The sequence below is a fragment of the Macrobrachium rosenbergii genome, chromosome 22, assembly GCF_040412425.1.
Source record: "Macrobrachium rosenbergii isolate ZJJX-2024 chromosome 22, ASM4041242v1, whole genome shotgun sequence".
Classification (NCBI taxonomy): Eukaryota; Metazoa; Arthropoda; class Malacostraca; order Decapoda; family Palaemonidae; genus Macrobrachium; species Macrobrachium rosenbergii.
This window is the reverse complement of record NC_089762.1, coordinates 11,856,109-11,882,742: the sequence shown is the minus strand read 5'-3', so window position 1 is coordinate 11,882,742 and position 26,634 is coordinate 11,856,109. Positions and strand designations below refer to the sequence as shown.

The following is a 26,634-nucleotide window of genomic DNA, read 5'->3' as shown; positions in this document are numbered from 1 at the left end:
TAATTCTTTTATCATGTAGATTTACTCAGACCATAAGAGTGAGGTTTTGCCGTTTTTCCTTCTCATTATTTACCTAAACTTCTTTCAATCCGCACAAGTTTAGATCCGTCTTACTTTAAATAAGCAATTAAGAAACCACGAGCTACTCTCTCAATCTCGTTGAATCTTGACTTTCAAATGAAAACTTGAATCGATGCAAGCAGTGTCATTTTTACTCGCGGAATCTTGACTTTCCTGTCTTTCAAGATAGTTGCAGAATAAGGGTCAAATACCAACATTATTGAAAAGGTGAAGTTGGAATACTCAAACGACGGAATAACGCACAACAAATGATGCAAGAAGGCTTCGATGGGGAGGAGAAAGGCACCTGTGCCAAGAATTCTTTCAACAAAATGGTAAGGAGAAAAAATTAACATTAATGGCAGAGGCTTCAAGTATATTTACAAATACTACTCAACAATCATTACAAAAGAATAAAATAAAAATGGCTGGGAGTAGCACAGAAATGATACATGATGTAACCATGTGGAATAAGCGGTAGACTACTAGCAAACTATAAAGTTTTCCCTTACGAGCTTCTCTTGAATCACAAAAATCCTTCCTGCCCTAAACAAAGAAAGTCTGATCAAAATAGAATTATTATAATTTATGCATTAAAACGTGAGACTGGCTACTAAGAAGTATGAATGTATAAATAATTGCTCTTGATATCAAAGACCAATCTGAAGGTTTCACACGTGGCAGATACCATTAAGAAGAAAACAATACGCAAAATTGTTCATAATCAGACGGGGTGAAGGAAAATCGCATGCTGTTCCAAGGAAGATGAATATAAAATATTAATTTCATGAAGTATGGATTGATAAATCGTAAATTTTTAATTCTCAACAGGAAGAGAATGAATAATAAACAACCACTCCTCTGGCTCTGAACATGAAGGATGAATGAACTTTACGTAGCATTTCTGACACCTGACTCATAACGTATACCGACTCGATGCCACACCAAATACATCACTTAGAAAAGTCAAACCTATGAGATTAAAAATCCACGAGTTCTGCTGGGAAGTAGAAAGCTTTGTTAAACATTCTTTTCTGTATTTTGAACGTATTACACTAAATAAATCCTTTCTGCAGTAATCTGAATTCTGGACTGAAACCGGACTCTATCTTTCATTATCGAAAAGCAAGAAGTATGTAAATTAAATCCACTCCCACGTCTATGACAGCAAAGAACTTCTGTCGCTGCATTACTGAACACCTACCTATTCAGATGAAGTTAAACGCCCACATAAATAAAATTCAACTAATAGAAACACAGAGAGCGAACAATAAAGGATTATTCCATTTGAAAACTTTGCCGCCATATTATCTGTTGACAGTAGAAATCTTACTTAAAATCAATCATGATACACTAGCCCATCAACACCATGTAATCCCCCAAACCCTGTCGAGGTGCTTGGGCGTGTGTGTGTGTGTGTGTGTGTGTGTGTGTGTGTGTGTGTGTGTGTGTGTGTGTGTGTGTGTGTGGCTCGCCGTTCCCTTCGCCGCAAACTCACTTCCACCCACATACAATACCCGCTCTCTTCATCATCATTAAAGTGTCAGCTGAAAACGAAAAGACCCAAGCAAAATATGTTCGGGATTCCCAACAATCACCCAGAGAGCTCTGATCAATAACTCGAGAATGCTTCCACGACAAAATTACAGAATTATCAAGTCAATCGTTTTCAATGGCATATTAAGATGAGCACAACTGTTTCCTTTAAATGGCTTTAGATATTTTAAGTTTAAAGAATGATGCCTTCGCCTCAGTTGGTGAACTATATGTTTACAAAACGAACACAAGTGGCACCAAAGATTGACCAGTTTCCTCTGGTCTTGATGTGGAGTAATGTGAAACCACATATTCTGGGGTAAATCCAATTACCTGAAGAGTGACGTTAACATCCAATGACAGATGAGAACCGACAGTAAACATGGGAGCCATTCCAGTTTCTCTCCAGTGTGATAAGATTTTCATTTTCGCAGACCATCTTTTACCTTGATGGAGTCGCGACGGGGGACAGGAACTCAGTCACTCATAACAGGTTCATTTAAAATGGTAAAATCTCCTTCTACGAACCAATGATGACACCACCCATTCTTAATGTTCTGCATTCATTTTTCCTTCCGAGAAGTTAATGTGATAATCCAGTTAGCCTACCTCCTGTATCGTTTCCTTTTGTCAACGACAATCAATCTCAAGTTGAGTACTATTTATAATAAACTCAGTCGTGTATCTTTTTTTATGAGTAGTGGCCGATGAACGGGGTATCCATATGCTTTTGTTTACTCCAGACCATATACAAGTAATAAGGAACTGGAAGAAGTATATGGAGTAGGGCTGAGCCCCTTAGGAAGAGTTAAAACACCCTAGGAATATCTGGACATTTGTTGTATACATGGTCTTTCGCAAACAGGCGAGTCTATAAAAGGTAAAGTACTGCACCCACAGGTGTTACATCATCGGCATACTGAACAGTCTTGTTTTCCAGGCCAACAACCATATCACTTGTACACACTAAAAATGTATACAAATGATATGGTTGTTGGCATGGAAAACAAGATTGTTCAGTATGCCGATGATGCAACACTTGAGGGTGTAGTAAAGTCTCCACTTACGAGAAATGAAGCTGTCCCCAACCTCAGTCGGGACATGGACCGGATCAGGGAATGGTGTAGTCGGTGGAGTTTGAGGCTGAACTCCAATAAAACGAAAACACTATTGGTCAGCAGATCTTATACAGATTTTCCACCCCATCCTCCCCTCCAAGTGCATGGAACTTTGCTGAATGAGTATGAAGCTTTAACTATTCTAGGTGTAACTTATGACTTACATCTTACTTTTGAGAAACATCTAGTGAAAGTTTCATTAAACGCCGCACAAAAGTTAGGTATTGTTCGTAATGCCTCATAACAGTGATAAAATCAATGCAACCTGTTTAGGACATTTGTACTTCCTTTAATAGAATACTGTTCTCGGGTTTGGATGTCTGCTTCTGCCAGAGATTTATCTCTTTTAGATAGAGTGGTTCGTGGTGGTGGTAGGTTTCTGTTTACTAATAGTAGCGGTTATGACTTGGACCATCGACGGATGTCTCTTGTTTGTCACTTTTCATAAGCTGTATTTCAAAAGAGATCTTTCACATTCACAATTGATCCGTGATCCCCTTTACCTGCCGAGAGCAACTGGATTTGCTGAACAGCAGCACCAATATGCAGTAAATGTGCCTCGCTGAAGAACTTCTCGGTTTCTAGGGGTCCTTTATTCCTCACACCGTTGGACTGTGGAACGGCCTCCCTGGGGATGTCGTGCAAATGGAACTTCAGAAGTTCAAGCGAAGACGCAATTCGTTACTACCCTAATGCTATTCTCCTTGCATTTTCATACGTTTTTATATATTTATTTATTTATTCATTTATTTTTTTTTCTTTTTTAATAAGTGAGATCTCTTCTTTCTGTGTTTCCCTTTACCTCCTCTTACTTCTTCCTAATGAACACCATAATATTCTTTGGAAGCTTGAATTCCAAGTCAGTGGCTCCTGTGAGCTTGTTCCATATGAATATGTTCCATCTTCTGAATAATAATAATAATAATAATAATAATAATAATAATAATAATAATAATAATAATAATAATAATAATATGTGATAGGTACCTTCTGAATTAAGATACACGCGATGCTCTGTTTTTCAGCTTAATCAAACGGCTATGTTAGAGGAAAATCAATAAATAAAAACACACACGCAAGTAAATAATTATAAAGGTAAACAGAAAGTGAGAATAAAGCTAAAATATCATCATGTTCAGTTTTTTTTTCATTGTTGCATAAATAGTTATTCGTAAGATGCTTTCTATTTGATCCGTCAAGCGGTGCTCTGAAGTTTCGATTTTACCCTGGTTCCCTTGTTGACTTAATATCCGACGCCTTCAGACTGAAGCAAGTCGACAAAGCACAAGAGCACTAACTCCGCATCAAAAAGAGAAAAAAAAATTGAAAATGGATAAAGGAAAGGGAGGATATGGGTATCGTCTGCCACTAAACCACCGTTCAAAAAAACGAAAGGAAAAAGTGAACGCGACTGAGTCGTGAAAGGAAACTGGCAGGCAAATGAATGCGCAACTTCACATAAAATGTTAAGAGGTTCTACTTCGCCCAGTTAACTTGCACTACAGTTCTGCTCTCTCACCTGCCATTATCATGTTCTTTTCCAGAGCCATTTACACATTGTGTCACGTTCACAAAGGCTAAAACATTAACAGACATCACTATACTATACATCATACGTCATTTCGTTTTACAATACTGAGCGAGATAATAAAAAAAAATCTTGAATTTTTCTAACCTTTCATTACATAGGTAAAATGAACTATAAAAGGATATGTCAAGAAAAAGCAAGCAGTATACACAGGTGCTCCTCGCCTCTTTTGCCTTTGATTAATCTTGAATATTTTGGCATCTGTAGTCATGCATCTATGTCCACGTGAAAAGTGCGGCCACTTCTTCCGAGTGACAGCGTAAGCGTGAAGGATAACAAAGTAACTGCTGAATATTTATGTATTTAGTTCCGCCAAAAAACAGAGATCAGAATGCTTTCGCAGACAAACCACTGACCAAAGAGACCAGTCAACAACTTGTTATTCTGTTTCCATAATGACTGGTAAGTATATGAAGAATCTTAAAAAAAGTTCAGCGTAACTAATACAATTACGGAAATTAAAATAACAAATAAAACTGAATAAGTGAGAAGTAAAAATAAAAGCTGGAAGGCATAAATGCAACCGAAAGGTAAATCTGGGAAAAAGAATTTAGGAAATAGCAAAAATTAATGAAATACCAACATAAAACCGTACAATGTGCTAAAAAATCGCGAATAAAGAAAATATTACGAAGTAAAAAGGAGTTTCACTTATTACGTAACTAAAAACATTTTAATACCAAAGAAGAATACTGCAAAAAACTGTTACATTTCAGCTTGAGAGATCAGTTACCATGACAGGAATTATTTGAAAATAAAAAATTTCATCACAAAAAAATGAAATATATATCTCCGATAGGCTTGGCAAATCCTCCACATTTACCCATTTCTCCCACTTTTAATCCATCTTTTCCTATTTCTCTCCAATCATTTCTTGCTCACATGGTCATTCACTGCTCTACATCCTTCATCCAATTTGTGTATTGCAAGTCGCCACGGCTTGGGCGACAGAGCCTTCACCTCACAGTCTACGGTCAAAACTACACTGGAGGGAGGTGAAGGGGTTCTCAGCAACAGCGAAAAGTGAATTCTATCGCCCGGCCGGACAGCTACCGCTGTAGCTACGGATTAACATTAGATCACCTCTGGTATTAAATTAAAAAACCTGAGTGGTTAAAAGTCCCCAGGGATGGCGACTGCTTTGGGAGTCAAATCTTAGCCTAAATAGCAACGTGTGTCATTAAGGTAGAGGGTGTCACCGCACTCCCCCGCCTCCCTAATTTCGTTCTCCTCCTAAAGAGGTAAGGTAAGACGGTTACAGAGTTTTGCTGCAGCGTAAAAGTCCACACTCCGACCGGGCCAATCTAGTTGCCGATCCGCATATGCGATCATTTTATTTTATCTCAGAAACCGCAAGTGTACATGATCACAGCATGTCAATTTCTACCAATCTAACTCGTCTTGATCTACAATTGATTACTGTATATGCTATCTGTGCGGTGAGAATTTAGTTAGTTGACTGAATTATTGAATTATTTTGACGATCCTTGATTGTTTAATTATGCAGCCCTCGGTAGCTGAAAAATCAAGGGCAAAACTTCAGGAACACTGAATTTTGTTGTATCTGTACAATAACTTCTGTCCAATAAATAGTTTATTTTTGTAAATAAGAATTTCTTGGCATTTTTAAGCAAACTTTTATCTATATATTTATCCATGTATTTGAGTGAATACTTAACACATATGAAGATCTCAAATTAAATTCACTAAAGGAAAAATGTGATGAACTTGAGACTCTACGAGTGAGATCTCCAGGTACTGTCAAGTAGAGAGTATATTGAACCACTATTCACACTGCAGGGTTATTGGTTCTTTGTCTCTTTGTTCCTGCTGCAAGTGCCTGTGCAACATCTGTGCTGCCGAAGGAACATTTGGAATCTGTTCAAACTTCGCATGGTAGGACATTAGTCTAGAATATCATCTTTGATTTAGAATCAAGCGTTTACAAGGTCAACAATCTGCAAAAATCATATGTCATTTCGGGCATCTTTGAAGAAACTAAATTCCATGACCTTAGTGTTTCCGGGAATATGCAAGCTCGCAAAGGTTAAATCATGGTTCATCTGCACCTTTCTACCGACGCACTAGCCTCTGAACTATAAAAATGACAGACAAAATAAAAACAAAAAGAGTGGGCAACATGTAAGAGCGACAGCACCGGTCACAGAGATGCTTCCATATAGTAGAGTGGGATCACATTGCTGACTTCCGACCACAAAGTGGCAGGGATATGTGACATGAATAGACCCCACAGCCCGGAACTGTTGCCTGTCCACGGCATGATGCGCCTCCTTATACGTATTTCTGTCAAACAATGACCTTTAATTTCAACTAAATCGAAATAACACTGATTCACAAATTAATTGTTTTATCCATCTAGACGATTGAAAATATGTGAGAATCACATTCTGTGACACGTAAAACAATTTCTTCTATGCGGTTATGAGAAAATACGGGATAAATTGGGTTCCCATTTTATATTTAACAGTGCCGAAATGACCCGAAAACAGCAAACATTTTATTTCGTTTACTCCGAAATCTCTCTCTCTCTCTCTCTCTCTCTCTCTCTCTCTCTCTCTCTCTCTTTTGTGAGGATGCCTATCTATCACTCGCAGTCACATAACTTAGATGACTCCAGTGGCATTTCTTCAAATGAGTAATTTCCAAAGAGAAAATTGGTCGGTGTGTGCGTGGGTCTGCTAAGTTATCTGCGTGCAGACATGTATGTCAGAATGGAGCAATCCAGGTGGAATGTCTCAGACAGTCCAGATCTGAATACTGAATGATGGATGCCTTGGATCTTCCTTCAATGGGTACAAATGGTATTCAGTCAGAGAGAGAGAGAGAGGGGGGGATGGGGTTAATCCCTTTGAAAACCTTCCTTTTCTTACATCGGCTTATCTCGAGATTTCTAATTTTACTTGTATTTAGCCCTTCGTTTCAAATTCTGTAGCTGTTGGTCCTCACAGTAAAGTCATTTCTACCTTTTTTTCAGACTGATTTCCACTTTCTTTTGGTTTTCGGTGGAAGATGTATTTATCTTTCTCTCTTATTCAGTTCGCTTCTCACGAGTTACCAATTTCATTTGAAATCTCAGTCAGCCTGTCTGTGTCCGCGGATAATTAGCCACTTTCTGTCTGCCTGCGGATTAACTCTCACCTTTTGTGTGTATGAGTCTTCTCTCTCTCTCTCTCTCTCTCTCTCTCTCTCTCTCTCTCTCTCTCCCTCTCTCTCTCTCTCTCTCTCTCTCCCCGGGTCCTAAAGGTGTAGTGGGAGTACGCCAACCTAACAACTGAGAGGAGCTGGTGATCAGACGACTGCTTGAGTTGCAGCCAAAAGCAGAGAGGAAAAGAGAAATAAACTACCAAATCCTCAACTGAAACGCGAGGGTCTCGGGAAGGTAATCTTTCACCCACAATGGGTGGAACCATTGGCATAACATTAACCAAATATTCTCTCATTTTATCATCATTTTATTGCAACACCCCATTAACTTCATCGACGTAACTTTAACCGGGCACAGACCGAAAGGATACGTGACAAACTAAAACAAACTGCAAGCCCTCTCAACTCTCTACAAGCAAAACATTTCTGGAGGAGGATTTTTTTCTCTTCTTAGACTTCTTTGGTGGCAACACTCACCCACCATTCCCTTCCCTTCCCCAGGGGATTGCAAAAATGAAAGAACTCACCCAAGGTCTTCGTTCCTCTTTTCTCTTCCTTAAGAATCTACGTCGCAGGCACAATAACGTACGCTCTCTCCATTAATTGGACAAGCACGTGCATCTCTCTCTCTCTCTCTCTCTCTCTCTCTCTCTCTCTCTCTCTCTCTCTCTCACTAAGTTTATACATAAGTAATAGCTTCTGCAGGAAACGTTCTCTCGCACGCTGCCAGAGAAGCTCTTCTATCTATTTCAAGTCAATATCGGAACTCCAGTAATCGTTAGGATTTAAGATGATTCTGTTTTACTATATACAGTATATACATACATATATATATATATATATATATATATATATATATATATATATATATATATATATATATATATATATATATATATATATATATATATATATATATATATATATATAATATATATATATATATATAGTATACATACAGTATATATATATATATATATATATATATATATATATATATATATATATATATATATATATATATATATATATATATATATATATATATATATATATATATATATATATATATACAGTGCATGCGGAGATCGGGCCCGCCCCTTGCACCAGTGCATAAAGGCAGGCACGGGTGCAAATAAAGAGAGGAAGCAGCGGCAGCCCGCCCGACTCCTTTCACTCGGTGAGCGGCAGAATTTCTCGAGAGTGCCACAGCACAGCGTCGGGGGGCAGGTGTGCCGTGCCAGACAAAGGCCAGAGAGCGTTCAGCCTCCCATAACTCTGGTGCACGCGCGCACAGAAATGTAGGAGGCTCATCAGACCTTGGAGCGAGTAAAACAAAGAGAAAATGGAAGAAGCAGAGAAAATAGAGCGAAAAAATAAAAAGGAATGGGGTACGAGTGGCAGTTGTTAACGCAAGGCAACCATTCGTTCTCGGTCACGCCTTCAAACCACCACAATGATCGGTCCCAACTCCTAAAACCAGGTCACGGGTGTAAAGGTCACACCGAACAAGTTTCTACGGCCTTCCACCAACTCCGCTAGCACACTGCTACTGCCGGGAGGACCCCCACCCAAAGTCTATAAATTAAGCCCCCACCCGCTACCCAACCCTTGCCACCACATCGTCTACATTCAGTTCAGCATAAAACCTGAACTTATCACAAATCACTTCGGACATTTCTTGGGTTGAATCATTATATTTTCAAAAAGAAAAAAAGACAAAGAAGAAATTGTTCTCGAGTATTTTGTTCGTTCATTTGTAGATTTTGACAAAGCAACACACGGCACTGGGGTGGTGTACAGCCTGAACGAAGATCATCTTCCTATTGCTAAATCCAATATACCTTTCAGTGTCATTATCGCTGCTACTGTCATGATTACTCAAATCTCAGTTACTTCATTTCATAAACACAATGACTATTCCTTCTTTATACTTGTTCCGTGACACTATTCATATTATCAGTAAGACATCGTCTTTACAAAGAAGCTTGAAGAATTTATCCTGTGATATGGATCATATGCAGAAACTTAGAAAAGTTAACTGGCAGCAACAGTAATTACAATAACTCTGAGGCAAGAGAGAAAAAGTCTATGGACACATTCTTAGATGTCAAAAATTGCCATCTTGGAAATCGTTCGCACCTTTATGAACCCTTGAAAAAAAAAACTGCATGTTGCCGAAACTTTGAAGCACAAGCAAAAAAATAAATATGATTCTGCCACATCTGATCACATTAATTTCCAGTGTGGCGTCCGTTCATTCTGTCACTCGTATTAGCTAGTGAGAGCTCGAGATTACGAGAGGCCCTCACAACCGCAGGGAAAGGAGACCCTCAAGTCCTCTGGGAAAATGCGGAGGGAGGAGGAGGAGGAGGAGGAGGAGGAGGAAGAGGAGAGGCTGTGGAAGTGGAACAGGACAAGTACTGTGGATTGAGTTGTTAGTCTCATTTTTTTGTTTTGTTTGTGTACTTTCTCTTTATGAACGAAACTCACTGGAAGGACTTTTAAATTGAAATGAGACACTGCTGTCTCATTAAGAAAGATGCTAATAAGAAACTCTGCTTCACTGGCTTTAATCTTGACTGGGATTCTCCGAATGACAGGAAAAAAGAAGTCCCTTCTTCGCTAGTCACCGTGGGGAAATGGGGAAGAAGGATGAAATACATACAAGAAACGAATCCGAAACTGAAATAAATAAACAAAGACATACGCTCATTTAACAACTGTATCCGTCTAAGTATCATTCAACAAGAGCATTCTCTTCTCTCTCTCTCTCTCTCTCTCTCTCTCTCTCTCTCTCTCTCTCTCTCTCTCTAACTATCCCGACGCCCATCCCACCTCTTTACGAGGCCTTTCCACATCTCCTTAATTCTCATCTTCTGCTCTAAATTAGTCCCTTAAATACAATGAGACGGGAATTAATTGGGATCACTCTTCTCTCTTAATACGCCATGTCACACTGAAGGAGAAGGCAGGAAATGGTTCCTTCAAAATCAAAAGCGGGAGAATGAAGTAGTGGGAGACGCTTTCCTTCTATCCACTGGTAATATTAATATCACGAATAATAATAATAATAATAATAATAATAATAATTATTATTATTATTATTATTATTATTATTATTATTATTATTATTATAAATACGGGTGTAGGCCTCCCTGTTTAATACAAATCTTTTTCATCCCTGAAATACTGGTTTTATTTCCTGTTGCGATCATTTCATCATGACGACACTTAACTCAGTTGTGCAATGCGTTTTCTTTGTGATCATATACAGAGGATGTACTGCCAATGCTGTACTGCATCTTTATTTTTATGATGATGCATAGGTTAATGCAGAATCCCAAGCATAATAAGCGTAATTAGCATGATATAGTCACACAACACGGAAAATACAAGAAGTCAGGCAGAAGACATCAAGTCATGAGAGAGAGAGAGAGAGAGAGAGAGAGAGAGAGAGAGAGAGAGAGAGAGAGAGAGAGAGGCTACTATGTAAGTAATTATTGGGAAGAATAGTTCCATGAAAACCTGAGTACCGAAAGCCATGCACATTTCACTTTTATGGCGAAAGTCACTGCAAAGATTTTCATGTGAGTTTTCGAGGCTAAGTCGAAATGTGAGGAACCACAGGCCTGATCTCGTCATCTGCTTGTAAGTGGAAATGAGCTCAAAAACATGCATTCACTTCCACATTCATTACCAGATATTCCAAGTTTTAAAATTCGCCATGAATATGACTCTACTTGTCTTTTTTATAAGACGAGCAGATAATTAACGGCGGTCACTATAACAGCCACCCTCCACCCCAACCACCAAGACCCACACACGCACACACAACAAACTCTCTGTCTCTCTCTCTCTCAGTCACTCATGCTACTTGTACAAGATCCATTCCTTAGCAGTGGCTCAAGACGTATGAAAGGTAATAATCTTGAATTCGTTAGACACTTCCTCGTTCTCTTCGCCATTCATAATCGGAGAAATCCTCTCAGGTTGCTGAATGTACAAGTATAATCAATTAAACGAAAATCATGATGAAAACCACTTTCTTTCGTTCTTTCTTTCTCCGGCAAGCGCCACTTAACAGCTGAAAAGAATACGAGACAATGGAGCGTTTGAGGGTCAAGGCTATTGAAATCAATGGCCACTAAAACAGCGACGCACGTGCTTTCTTACAGAAACTGGGAAGCAAATAAAATCTAAGTATTACCACACACGAGAGTGCGCAGTATGTGAGCGCATTTGTATACATAAATATGAAAGCTGGGAAATAATCGAATGCAGGTAAAAATCAAATTAATTGTTAGTTCAAGCAAAAATGACAAAATGGAATGGAAGATGATTTTTTTTTTTTGTGAAAACACTCAAGTAGTTCCACAACTCATGAAGGTTCTACATGACACTTTGCTGCATCTCGAAAAAAAAAAGTTTTTCTTCAATTTCCAGACAATGATTGCACCAAATGGTAAGGGTTTCCGGTAGGAAGCATTTGATTACATCAGTCAAAATCAAATTCTCTCCGATTTTTCAAAGAAGTCCTATTCATCTATGAGAGGATAAAATTCATTCGATTAAAAACACATTAGACAGTTGATTTACAAAAAAAAGTCACACTAAAGAAAAGAAAAAAATAAGTAAACTCTTATCATTAGTTCTGCTATTTTTTCTTTTTTTTTTTTACAATTCTTACCCATCAATGGTGGCTTTACAAAGAGCAACGTACGTGGAATCTCTAGCAGACATTTCGTTCTAGAACTCATTTGAACATCATCACGCCTTGTGCTTTTCAATAGACTATAGGATATATAAAAATTCCCTCCATGAATTTTCACAATACTGATGTAAGCTGTTAATTTGTAGTGATAAAATTATTGTTGAACAATGCATACTTAAAACATTTACGCTTACTTGATTTCATAAGAGTATATTTTGGCAGTCATCACCGTAAGTTATCGCGATGATGCTGAACTGCGTCAAACACCACAGCTGAACCTAAATGCAATACAACTAATTAAGAATAAAGACTCACAGTGTATTTCTCTCTGCACACGCTATTCCCCGAGACGCAAAATCCTGACAGCCGACCAGTCTGTGTACATGCAGCGGATCGATGGTTATTGGCTCAGTAAAGGTACCGACACGACTCAAAAGGCGCACAAGACCCTTGTACCATTTCAGATACCACGGCGGCTAACAGTTGCGGATACGTTTCAATCGTCATTAGTGTCATGCAAAGTTTTTAATGATTTCGATCCCGAAAGTAACAATGAGGGAATTCCAGAGACAAAAACTTCAAGGTTACTTTGGTAAGATATTAAATTATTCCCATACACATTTTTCTCACAGCATTTAAGGAAAACTGAGAGGAGGAATCATCACGAACCTGTCCTTTATGTTTTTTTTTTTATTACTATCTGGGAATAATATACCATCAGCTGAGAGAGAGAGAGAGAGAGAGAGAGAGAGAGAGAGAGAGAGAGAGACTCTTCGTTCTACAACTATCTTCTCATGGCGTGTTCCATTATTCGTCCACTATTGGGTTAATTTTCAAGTACTTCAATAAACACCATAATAACAAGAGCAAAAACCGGTTATTTTCATTCTCCTTCAAGTTGAGAGACGTGAATATGTCTATGACCTTTTCTTATATTAAAATGGTCTCAAGAATAAGCTCGTATTAGACGGCAAGAAGGTTACCTGCCCCTTTCGGTAATTGTCAAAGTCATCGAACTTACACAGTTACTTATAAGGAAAGAGAGAGAGAGAGAGAGAGAGAGAGAGAGAGAGAATATTTAGATGCTGCATTTGATAGATTATACCGCATTTTGTCATCTGACCATCGTAAATTTTTCCAGTGTCCATTTAAACACATCCAAGATGTAACGGACTAATTTTAGGTAGTTTGTCAGACCAAAATAGTGTGTGATGTTTTTATCTGAGACACTTGTAAGTAGTAACAAGTCAGTGGCTGAATTCTTAATCCGAGGGTTTGATGGCCTTGACTTCATTTATCGTCGTAACATTTCACTTGTTCAAGGCATGGCTGCATACACTAGGCCTGGAGTGTAAAATAGTTGCCAACAGGTTCTTTGTTTTAAGGATTTTAGTACTAAAGTTTTACAATGTCTGCGTACTTGCTTTTTACCCTAATCCAAATACTGACGACTCTATATGACTTTCTCTTAGAGAGGATTTGCGTAGCACAGTCACATAATTCAAAAGCTTCATTCGTTAGCTAAGGAATCCGTACATATTTCAGATAATAGATTAGACCTTATATTCACACATGTTCCAGCTTTTGTTAAGTCCAAGGTCTGCTAGTGTATAGCCACTGCCGATCATTTCGCTACTAAGATGGATATATCAGTCAATCAGTATATTCCTAATGCCACTACTGGAAAAACGATCTGGCTATAAGTCTAGTCAATTAGGATCGCATTATAGAAGTTTGTCAGGCACTTAATATTTCAGATGCTATATCTGATCCAAATCCCAAGAGGACGTTAAATGAAATGCCGATGGCTATGTTAGTAAGGTATGTCCTTAGGAAGGTCATCAAATTCAGGACAAACGACTAGCCATGGTCTGATGATACCTGTAGACAAGCATCGAGACGAAATCGTACACTTGAAAACTACACCATTTTTGTCGAGTCTCGCAGTACTGCAAATGGAATTTACCATTTAGCTGAAAGAAATTCAAATAATTCCATAAAGAAGAAACTCGAAGAAATTACGCATCATCTATCTTTGAGTCAGGCTCGTCTTCCATCCGACCACTACTAACAGACGAAGACAGATTAGTTACGGGCCCTCAGAAAAGGCTGAACTGCTTCATCAAGCCTTTAAAGCTAAGCAATCAGCTGAGAATGTCCCTTTCCCTGATACTTGTCATCCTGAACCTATTCTTACAAAATTTGCATTTAGTTCTAAGGATATTAAGAAAATTCTTGATAATCTTGATGGTTTGGGTGGGAAAAAATCTTGATTGTTCCTTCCATTTGTGTTTTAAAAAGGTTTCTAGTGTGTTGCCTCCCAAGATTAGTAGATTCCATAGATTTTTATGTCTACGCAGTATCTTTGCTGACAAGTGCAAACTTAGTAATAAAGTACCTGTTCCAAAGAGTGGCAGTAGCTGCAGGCCAATTTCTATTCGCCTGCCTTTTGATACCCAAAGTCGCAGAAAAACTTATTTTTAATCCATTATATAAGTATGTGGAATCTAAAGGATTGTTAGTTAATAATCCATATGCTCATACGAGGCATTTAGGTATCCCGATGCTCTTTTAGACTTGACGTACCATTTGCAAAAGAACCTTGATATGGGTTTTGAGTGTAGCGTAATTCAAATAGACTTTAATGCTGCTTTCGTTTTAGTAAATCATTAGACACTTATTTTTAAACACAAGAATCTTGGAGTGGGTGGCTTTTTTAAAAGATTACTTCAATATTTTCTTACTGGTAGGTAGCATTAAGTTGCTGTTGAGGGATCTTTAGTAAAGCAAGACCTATCGTGTCTGGTGTTCCACAAGGTAATGTTCCTCGTCCACTGTTATTTTTAGAGTATGCAACTGATATGGTTGTTGGTCTGGAAAACGAGATTACCCAGTATCCGATGATGCAATACTTGTGGGTGCAGTAAAGTGTCCACCTATGAGAAATGGCACTGCCCCTAGTTTCAATCGCGACATGAAGCGGATTAGTGAAGGGGGGGAGTCGGTGCAGTATGAGGCTGAACTCCAGGAGAACGAAAACGCTATTGACCAGTTGATCTCGTACTGATTTTCCACTCCATCCTCCCCTTCCAAAGGATGGGACTGCTGAATGAGTCTGAAGCTTTGAACTTACTTGGTGTAACTTTTGACTCACATCTTATTTTTGAGAAACATCTAATGAGTGTCAGCAAAAGCTGCACGGAAGTTAGGCATTATGCGTAAGGCCGCATATATTAATAACAATGAATAAATCAATGGACCCTATTTTAAGTAATTTGTCTTTCCTTTACTAGAATAATGTCTTCGGTTTGGATGTCTGCTTCTGCCAGAGACTGATCTATTTTAATGGTTCGTGGTCGAAGGTTTCTGTTTCGTAACACTAGTAGTTATGACTTGGACCATCGCAGGGCGATCTCTTGTTAGTCCGTTTTTCACGAGTTGTATTTTAACAAAGAACTTTCACTATCACAACTGATCCCTGATTCTCTTTTCCTGCCGAGAGCGACAGATTTGCTGAAAAGCAGCACCAACATGCAGTAAATGTGCCGCGCGGCCGAACTTTTCAGTTCCAGTGGTCTTTTAGTCCTCTAACTGTTGGACAGTGGAAGTCTCCCTGGGGGTGTTGGGTAATTTGAGCCACAAAAGTTCAAGCAAAGATAAAATCCACTACTGTCCCAAAAACAACTCATCTTGTATTTTAATAATTTATTTACATTTTTATCTGTTTATCAGTTAATCGATTCATTAATCTTTTTTCTTTTATGAAAACTGATCCCTTCATTCTGCATTTCCTATGACCTCCTGTAACTTCTTTCAAATGAACATCATATTCTTTGGAAACTTGATTTACAAGTCAATGGCCCCTGTAGGCCTGTTCCATATGAATAAGGGTCTATCTTCTGGATAATAATAATAATAATAATAATAATAATAATAATAATAATAATAATAATAATAATAATAATGAGCGGTCTACCTAACAATTACAGGAATCACAAGCAACAAACACACACGAAAGAAGAGAGGTTTGCTTGTAACTGGGTTAAACAAGCCTTTACTGTTGAGACAAAGAGTGAAGAATGAGTCCGGTCTGGTGGTGCACCACTCAGCAAGCATTGGATGTCGTGCAGAAAAAGAGTTTCTATGCAATGCAATGCTTGTAAAGCAGGGAAATCCAAGTGACGGATTATTCTTCTGGAGCTACACATCACTGCAGTGCACTTCCTGTGAGCAGCACGTAATTAAATTCCCAAAAGAACATCTTTACTTTTAGGTGATCTGTTTCATTACGCTAAAGTCGATTAAATTCTATGCAAAATTTTGCTTTTCTTGCCCATAGGGATAAATTATGTCAACTCCAGTAATGCCATATTTCATATGTAAGCCTGCTTTTCTCTGAGACGTTGCCCCATAAATTGTTACTCTCTCTATTCTCCACAAAGCTGCTACCACAGCAAGGTGTTGAAAGAAAAGGGCCCTTAATATCCAGAATGCACAAGGAGGCTTATAAGATAAAGGTGAACTACGGAGTGCGAGGAGCAAGGGCTTGGTGTACTACTAATGAACTTTCGATGTTGGCATAAAAGCCTGACGGTCTTATCTACATGAGTTTCATTTTTAATGAAGCAATTAACCGGTGAACGTGGCAATGGCTGTTTGCACTGCACTTCTCTGACGCAACTATTAGGGGGAAAAAGGCTTATACATATGTTTGAAGAGCTGCAATCACTAGAGAAGGAAACTACATGAAGAAACTGAAAAATGGTCATTTGAAGACTGCAAAATATGGATGCAGATAGACAGAAGTTGGAAGGAAGAGGAAACACAGTTAGCGCGGTCCACAGATGGAAATGTGAAATATACTTTATAAAATGTAAGGAATCATACGATATCAGAGTGCAGAGATAAATAATAAATATGCACAAAAAACATGATGGCAATAATAAAGAGATTAAAAATACTTGAAATAGTTATTCTGCACACAAAGACTATATATATATATATATATATATATATATATATATATATATATATATATATATATATATACATATATATATGTATTTATATATATATATATATATATATATATATATATGTATATATATATGTATATATATTACACTCACTAACAAAAGAAGCTGATGTTTGCTTTCCTCTTTCTTTAAAGTACTAACTTATTTTCAATAACTGTAACCTCACATCGTCATGATTTTGAAGGTATTTACTTTCAATCAAATCGAGAGAGAGAGAGAGAGAGAGAGAGAGAGAATAAGATTGTGGGGGTGGGATGGAAAGCCTCATCTCAGAATAATTTATACACAAGTTCTCCAATTCACGAGAGAAAGTTTTTTAATGGAGTGGTTTATCTGAGCTGCACCTTCCTAAAGAAAAACAAAGTTTTACGATGATATGTTGTAATTTTCCATTCTTATTTTTAGTTAACTTTCCTCAGTTTGTTGGACTACCTCTAACTTCTTCCTCCTGACTACACAGAGAAATATCAAAATGACAACTTTACCCGGGCCCTATTTTTATTGTACATTTTTCCAGCTAGAGCCAAAGTCACTAAAATCATATTTTCTTCTTCCATTATTGTTCACCTTCTCGGATATAAAGAAATGTTTAAAAAGTGACAAAAGAATGACCTAAATAAGAATTCCATTCTAGAAAACAGTGCACTTTAAACGAAAATAATATAAAAGGAGAGGAAAGGAAAAAACGCAGAAATAATTTCAGGAACAAATTTCAAGTAAAAAGGTCATAAACGTTACGAAAAGAAACTCTTCGTCATAAAAAGGAAGTTGCAAATTCTAGATATCATCTGACAATAATCAATGAAGCCAACTGTTGCCCTTAATGAAAGACATTAGCTATGCTTTAAAGGGTGTTTCCCTTCGCGTAAGGTGGCCCTGTTCTCTCTCTCTCTCTCTCTCTCTCTCTCTCTCTCTCTCTCTCTCTCTCTCTCTCTTACATTCAAGCAACACTGATGTAAAACATTTGTATCCCTCATTCTCCACGTCTTTTCACACTTCTATGTGGTCGATGTTACTGACAGCTTTCCTTCACCTGGCTCGGTCAAACACAATGTCCCCCAACAATTGTTTCTCTCTCAGATCTTCTTTAACTACATCCATCCACCTTCACTTCGGTCTTCCTCTGGCTCTCCCACTAGGCACCTCCATCTGGATCACTCTCCTCTCTGCATGTCTCTTTCCTTCTCATGACATGACCATACCACTGCAGTCTTCTTTCCTGGGCCTTCTTTGATGGTTCTACGACTTTAGCAGTTCCCCCTATTCTTTCATTCTTGATCCTATCCATTTTTGTCATTCCACACATCCATCTATGCATTTTCTTCTCTACTAAATCCAGTTTCTTCTCCTGTGTTCTCTTTTCCTGCAATGTTTCAACGCCATATATGAATGCTGGTTTAACTGCAGTCTTATACACTCTTCTTTTAACCTTTATGTTCATTTTGTGGTCACACAAGACACCTGACATCTTTCTCCAACTTTTCCATCCAGCTTGCATTGTGTTATTTCTATATCCAAATTTCCATCACCAGCTACTGTTGAACCAAGATATCTAAACTTTTCTACTCTATTCATGCTTGACCCTTCTATACTAATCTCGGAGTCTTGATCTTCATTGAACCTTAGGTGTTGGGTGTTCTTTTTACTGATTTTTAATCCTCTGTCTTCCAGTACCTTCCTCCATTGCTCTAGTTTTGACTCTACTACCGTTCTGTTGCTGCTGCATAACACGACGTCATCAGCAAACAGCATGCACCAAGGGGAATGATCTCTTATTCCTTGAGATAACGCATCCATAATCAGGTCAAAAAGATATGGATTTAAAGCAGAGCCTTGATGTAAACCAACTCTTACTGGTATCCATTCAGTTAACCCAAACCTGCTTCTTACCTGTGTTTTTGCTCCTTCGTACATATCTTCAACCAACCTCACCTATTTCTCCGTTATTCCTCTTGGCGTGGGATTTTATCATGTGCCTTTTCCAGGTCTATAAATGCTATTTGCAGTCTTTTCTACTTTTCCCCGTGTTTTTCCATCAACTGTCGAAATACAAACACTGCATACTAGTATGTCGTTCCTCTCTTGGCATGAAACCAAAATGTTCTTCACATACAGATGTTTCTTCCCTATTCCTTTGATCCACTATTCTTTTCCAGATTTTCATGGTGAGACATTAACTTTATTCCTCAGTAATTTGCACAAACCCGACAGCATGTCTATTCCTTCTTCTTCTTCTCCCAGGCTCTTTCATATTTGTATCCTATAAGAGATAAAAACGTCATTTTACTTCATCTACATTAAAATGCTACTTAATTTTTGCACAGACTGAGGTAATTCAGTAAACTCCTGACAAGCATTCAAGTATTTTCGCGAAAAACAAGTTTGTTGCAGTGGAAGAATTTCTGATTTAATGAACATGAAAGTGGCATATGGGCTAGTGATCGTTATGGAGTTTCCATTCTTAAGCGTTGCTACGAGACAAAAGGAAAAAGCCACCTCACCTCACTGTGGGCTAAAGCATTCGTTTTATCAGTACTGATACATATCAATTAAGTACTCGAGATGTTAACAAGTCGTACTGAATCACAAAGCCTCAGATGCATTTCACTTGTGTATAATTTTCTAAATCCAGTTTGACACTGGCAAGTCGAGGGATTTACCAGGAGTTTTATTCCTTTTTCTTTTATTTCATTATTATTATTTTTTTTTTTTTCCTTAAAGACTTTTACAGGCAATTTCCTCTCCTGGTGTTACCCACGTGGATGCTTAGCATCTTGTGGCCTCTTGAATCTGGCCCAGGATTCAAAAGTTCGTTAGGGAATCGTTATTGGTGTTTAAAAGCTATAAGGTCAAAATCATCGTTGCCTTTGGTGGTGCAGGCACTCTACACGCATACACACGTCAGACAATGGTGCCTTAGGGCGACTGAGGCTCCTTTCACACTACGCGTTTTTAATCCGCTGCCGCAAGCGATGCGGATCCGCCTTTATCAGTCGACCGATAGATTACTGTATATGAAACCTTTCACACTAGAGCGGAGCGGATTTTTCGCCGGAGCGGCACCGCCTTGCATGAGCGGTGCCCCACTGGCTTTGCGCGGATCTGTTCCTCGGGCGGTGACAGTTGGCTATCATGTTCAATACGAGTCTTCACACCACGCGGGTTTTTTCCGCCTCCTGTGCGGTGAGCAGTAGTAGACCACGCAGTGCTTCTCGTGGACTTGAATAATAAACACACGGACATGGAACAAAATATTGATACTGGATTACTTATTTCATTAGTAGAAATGAAACCAGTATTATGGGACAAAAGCCTAGAAGAATACAAATGTCGAGTTCTGTTACGTCGGCTTGAAAAGAAGTTTGCTGTGGGTTAAGGAAGGATTTTGAGAGTCTGGATGATAAAGAAAATAATGAATTTGGTATGTGTATTTACTTTTCAATTTACAAACATTCTAAGTATATTAATTGTGGCAAACCAGTTTTTCCAAAGATATTTAGGAAATTGAATAATTAATACACAAATCTAGTTATAAAGACATTCATTACCAAAATTAATTTAATTTCTCACATTCATATTTTAGAATATTGCCAACTCAAAGCTCCTTCTTCACTCATGAAAAAATCAGCAAAAGCGTTTCTGATATCATTTGCTGCTGATCCAGCCCGCGAGCGACGACCGCCGTATTGGCGGTTTTCGTCCGCTATACCTGCGGTGCGGAGACCGCCTCGTGTGCGGAAAAAAAAACGCTTAGTGTGAAAGAGGCCTGAGGGTTCCACATGACGTCAATTTAACTTCAATATGTTTGGCCCTTTCTTGTTTGTAGGGATGCCGCTATTGTCCGGGCCACAGAAGATGTCACCACCATCCTGTACATCAAATGGAGATCAAGGAATGACGTCACTGCTGATAAATGTTTGGCGGCAACTATAAACTTTACGATCATAACATGGTGATGTGTAATATTGCTAAGACTGGGAAGAACGTTTTATTGCGCATGCATGGTTCCGAGGCTGAAATTACTTACAAAATCTAAAAACATCATTAAAATACATTCCAATGAATTGCTTACGAAAATTTCATCAAAGGATTAAACAAGCAATTAGAGATACAAAGATACAAATGGAACGTAAGATTTAAAACGTTAATAAACCATAAATTTGAAAATGCAAATGAAAGTTATTTTCACAGCTAAAACTAGCAATTATGCAGTGCGACTTACTGTTACCCGCTGAGCACTGTAGGAGAAAAATAAGCCATACAACTGCTTTTCTATGCCGGCCAACTTGTCCGGCATATAATAATAAGACACGTGTGCCGGAGAAGTTGTCCGGCATACGTGTCTGATTACGCTGCAGCACAGTTTTCTACAATGCCGGACATACGATTTTCTTCTTTGAGAATTGATTGGCTTGGCGAAATTTCCATCCATCTTATTAGTAAATTTGTTCTCGTTGATTGCAAAATATTCATCAATCATTTCAAGAGTCTCGAATTCATTTTTGAATATCAAAAGGATCTGCAGTTTTTTTTAAGTATATCAAGAAACTTTTACAGGATTACAGAGGGTAAATATTCGACGATTTGGTGAATTTTTGCCGCATTGTCAATTAGCCTACTGCATGTACTGATTTTTCTTGGTATTTAACATCGGTCTGTTGTGCGCATTTTTTTGCTCTAAATGGTACTATGTTTAATTTTATATTTCGAGCTGCGCCAATTTTATTTAGTTTTCATCGAAATTTTACGTCTGCTTCATAAGGTGCTATTTCTCGTCCTAATGATTTCCCCATTTGAATAATCATTTGATTTTGACGGAGATTTCCTTCTGTACGGAGGCGTTGCGTGTGCATGCACCGTATTTTTGCTTCTTTCTCTTGTTGGAATGTTATATTTTCTTCTTTCTCCGTTTTTCGACTTTGCTTTTAGCTGTTACAAAATTTATCATACGCTTCCATTGTTCATGCAGGCATTTCCATTAACATTCGGTCACACCTCTACTTCATTGAAGAACTAGGCCAACCTCTCTCTCTCTCTCTCTCTCTCTCTCTCTCTCTCTCTCTCTCTCTCTCTCTCTCTCTCTCGTTGCTGAAGAAATTCTCCTCTCCCGTACGTCTGGGATTTCTGACCCCTTTCGCTCTGCTCTCTCGCTTCCTCTCACTCACTGGCTTGTGATCCCCACGTAATGGAATATATGCACTACTTCCTTCTTTCCCTCCGCTATTCCCTTCGTTGTTTGCCGAATGAAGAATACATACTGTCTTTTCGATGTTTGCTAACGGAACAATGAGGTTTGTTAAGTAACGCTGGGGTAAATGAATCACTTCCTCTACCAGTTATCATAAAAGGATCTTGAGCAACTCGAAAAGCACTCCACGAGCTCACCATGGATATGTCTACAACAAAAAATAAACTCCCTGTCATCTGTGTGGGTAAAAAATCCAAACAAACATACTATGCCAGCAAACTGTTGCATGGGCAGATCATCAGTCTCACCCCACCCTTGTAGTGCAGCAGATAAGTAGAAAAATGCTTCAGTTTGTGATACAAACATGAAATTTGGCACAAGTGCTCATTTTAATCACATCTTTTGAAAAATCTGGGTTTCCACGCAAAATTTCAATGTGGCCGCCACTTTTCAAGTAAATCATTGCTGAAATAAATACATCTATCATTAATCAGATAATGTCTTCCTGGGTAGAAGAGTTAATTGAAGATATCACCAGAGCTCCTACTACTATATTTACCATTGTGATAAAGATGATATATAAAAGGCCACCATGAAACATTTTGCTTGATAACTCTGCAACTAAGAAAGATAGAGACATGAAATTTTTATCTATGCCCACATTCATGAGGCCAGAGAATCTGTTTCTAGTATTTCTATTGGGTTATTATCAATATCAAATCTTGGAAAAGGACCCCATAATGCTACTGAAAAGTATACAAGCACAAAAAGTATACCTTAGTTTTACCAGACCACTGAGCTGATTAACAGCTCTCCTAGGGCTGGCCCGAAGGATTAGACTTATTTTACGTGGCTAAAAACCAATTGGTTACCTAGCAACGGGACCTACAGCTTATTATGGAATCCGAACCACATTATAGCGAGAAATGAATTTCTATCACCAGAAACAAATTCCTCTAATTCCTCAGGACTATAATGGAGTATGATAACAAAGTATCTTATCTATGTTCGAGGACTGTCTCAATGTCTTTTTTTAAGCCTGAAATGAACGCAAGATTTTAAAGATGCATGGTGTCACCCTTTAATGAGACGAAATTCTCATTCAGATGTATCTGAAGCATCATTTGCAACATTATAGTTACACCTCACATTATGATTACACCTCACATTTGCAGCTACACAAAGCTGTGCATGTAAGCCCAAGACTGTAGCATTTTTGGACTTGAAGAAAGCAGGGGGGGATATTTGTGAAGGAGTCAGGTAGCTCAGGTATAGATTTTACCCTCACTGGCCCAAACTGTACTGGCTGACGCTCTTCCCACCGGTTGTCTTTGGCAGGGTGCTGGAATACCGAAATGCTGGTCCCATGAAAAGAGGTAGTAGCTGTAGTTGCTGAAGGGTTGTGATCGATGTTGTCCATGACTGCAGTGGTAACAACCCCTTTCTCAAGACAGGCTACTTCCTCTTCCACATACTTGGTGACAGTGGTATCTCCCAGTCAGGCTGATATCTCCAGCAGCCTTTCCCAGGAGATGCTCATGCCATGATCATGAAGCATTTCTACCCACTTTCTCTTCCTGGTTTGGACATAGATAGCCATGCCCATGAACACTGGAAAAGGAGTTTCCCTATCCTTTCAGTGTTGATGTACACTTGCTCCTTCCTTGTTTTGAGAAGCAATTGTACTGCAGAAGCTGAGCAATAGCCAGGTCTGACTCTGATGAGCCAAACCTTAGCTGTGACTTTATGTCTGCTCCACATTCGACCATACTAGTGAACTGGAGCAGATTCTGAGGTATGGCATCATTGATGCATCCTTCACCAAAGGTGCCGTCAAACCTGGACTTATGATATAGAATATGCTTCCTCAGTATCTTTGCTGCTTTAGCAATCACAAGTGTATCTGAGTAGTCAGATGCCTGAGATAGGGCTAAAGCTACATCTTTAATCTTGTTGTATTTACAGTGGGTGAGGCAATGCCCAATTGTTCCAGGTACTGCTGGTATAATAGGGATATGTCTGCATGAGGAAATATTGCAGGACCACCTGAACTCAAGCTGATTTCAATGATATAATTAACCAGCTCTGATTGAACCAGTGGATATACATCTGGTTCTTCACTGTAACACTACTCTTTCTCAAGATTTCTAAGATGGGACCTCTCCCTATTGTAAAGGCCAGTGAGACACACAAGATGGCATTTCAGCTCTTGTGTAATCACATCACCTGCACCTAGTTATACCAATAATTTGGCATCATTAAGTGAGTAAGCGCACTCATGTACCCTCCTGTTGAGATTCATGGTCATTACTTGTTGAAGATCTGATACAGGTGCCACATTTTCACAAAAAATGCATGCTTCATTGTCATGACTCATTCGACACTGTTTAGCATGCTTTTCCTGTGGTTCACTACCTTCAACTGTAGATCTTCGCTTTCTTGCATGATCAAGTTTTGCATTATTAAACATGACCCTACAGCTCTTGTGGTATTTTGCCATGTTTTGTCGCAGTGTTGCCTCTATGCCACTGCCTTCATCTAGCCTTTCTGGGTCAAAGTTAAGCAGCATTTCACCAATCTCCTGGAACAGTGGCACACTGGTTGAAATCATTATGTACCCATCATGTTCAGGATTATGATGTACAGAGGTCAAAGGTGAAGTTAGACCTTCATTTTTCTTGTCTCCCTCACAAAGACAACATTTGCTCTGGTCGGTCTTCCTTTTGCCTGTGACTGAATTTACACTTGCCATTATGAGCTCTTGACTAAGGCCGAGGGGCTATCCTTCCACCACCTCAATCTGGTATGCACATTGATGTATGGGATACAACTAGGTTCGGTCACCCTACACCTACCCCAGTCATTCATCCAGTGCCATTTAAGTCCTGTGTGATCTGTACACATTCCAGGTAAGTACATGAACAAGCCATGCACAGCCTCATTTACACTTGCCTCAGTTCTCCCGCGCTATCACCTCCTGTCAATTCAGGCGTGGCTGTCTAACTAGCTCTACCAACTATATATATGTATACTTTCTACCAGACAATTGATATGGTGCTATTAGACAGCATTTGGGACACTAAACTACTAAACCACAATAAGCAAAGCTATGTACAACGTAAGTAAAGCAAGATTAGCTGACAACTGAACCCCATGCTGAGTTACACATCAGTGAAGTCACCAATGTGCCGTGGTTGTGCGCTGACATTCACTCTTTTAAACTAAAACTAAAGATAAAACCACCACCTAAATTATATATAGGCTTGCAAACTATTATACTGAACAGGAAGACATTTTTCCATGCCTACAGAATCCTGAGACGCGATTATTTAAGGTTTTTGGCTGCCATATTGGATGCCATCTTTCTTTATATATGCTATATGAACTCTTTAACAGAAATACATTTTACTTTTAATTAGTGACTCTGCCTAAAATGTGTATAACCAAAACAAATGCATAAAAACATGACCAGAGGCACATGAGTCCCATGTTAAAACCTTGACTAGCAGCCACCATGAAAAACGGCAGCCATTTTGGAATTTTGAGTGGACACCCAGTAATTTTCAAAAAGTGGCCTGTGAAGATATGTAACAAATTCCATGCTTGTCTCATTAACTGAAGTATTTTAGTAAAAAAATTATTTTATCTGCTACACTAAGAACACACCACATATGTCTTACACCAACGAAAATGTTGATCTTCAACGAAACTACGCTCTCTTGAGCTAGATCCTTACTCTTTCGAATGGGCCCCGATAGCAGACACTGTCCGGGCCGCAAATTTGATAGTATTGCACCAGCCCCGGTTGTTTGACATGCCCCTAGGTTAGTTAAGTATAAGTATGATCACCAATGGATGAGTAATGTGGGTGTGGGAAACATAATGAGACTATTTTCAAGAAAATTCTATGGTTAGTTTTGAAGATATGGCGTCCCGTTTTTTTCAGGGAAAGGTCTCAGTACTCGGTTGAATCTAGGGCCCCTTCTAAACTTCCACACCGTCCTGTATGGCCACTGGAGACAGAGGAAAGGTGTCACGTCTTCACTATCAACATCACCTTATCCTTCTGTTTATTACTCACAATCGCCTGATGCCCAGAATCTTCCCAATAAGCTTAACATTTGTATCTCAGTTATAATTCAGCTGCATTTGGAATTATTTACACCAATTTCATGGATTAATGCATTACTTAACGAGGCGACATTTTGAAACCCAACACCATCAGACGT

At 38.7% G+C, this 26,634-nt stretch overlaps 1 protein-coding gene and 1 pseudogene across 8 annotated transcripts in view; both read right to left on the bottom strand.

Moving 5' to 3' along the window:
* The window catches only part of norpA (no receptor potential A), a 699,095-nt gene that overhangs the window by 497,469 nt on the left and 174,992 nt on the right, over positions 1 to 26,634 (bottom strand). The window lies entirely within an intron of this gene.
* Positions 17,429 to 25,362, bottom strand: LOC136850579 (uncharacterized; annotated as a pseudogene).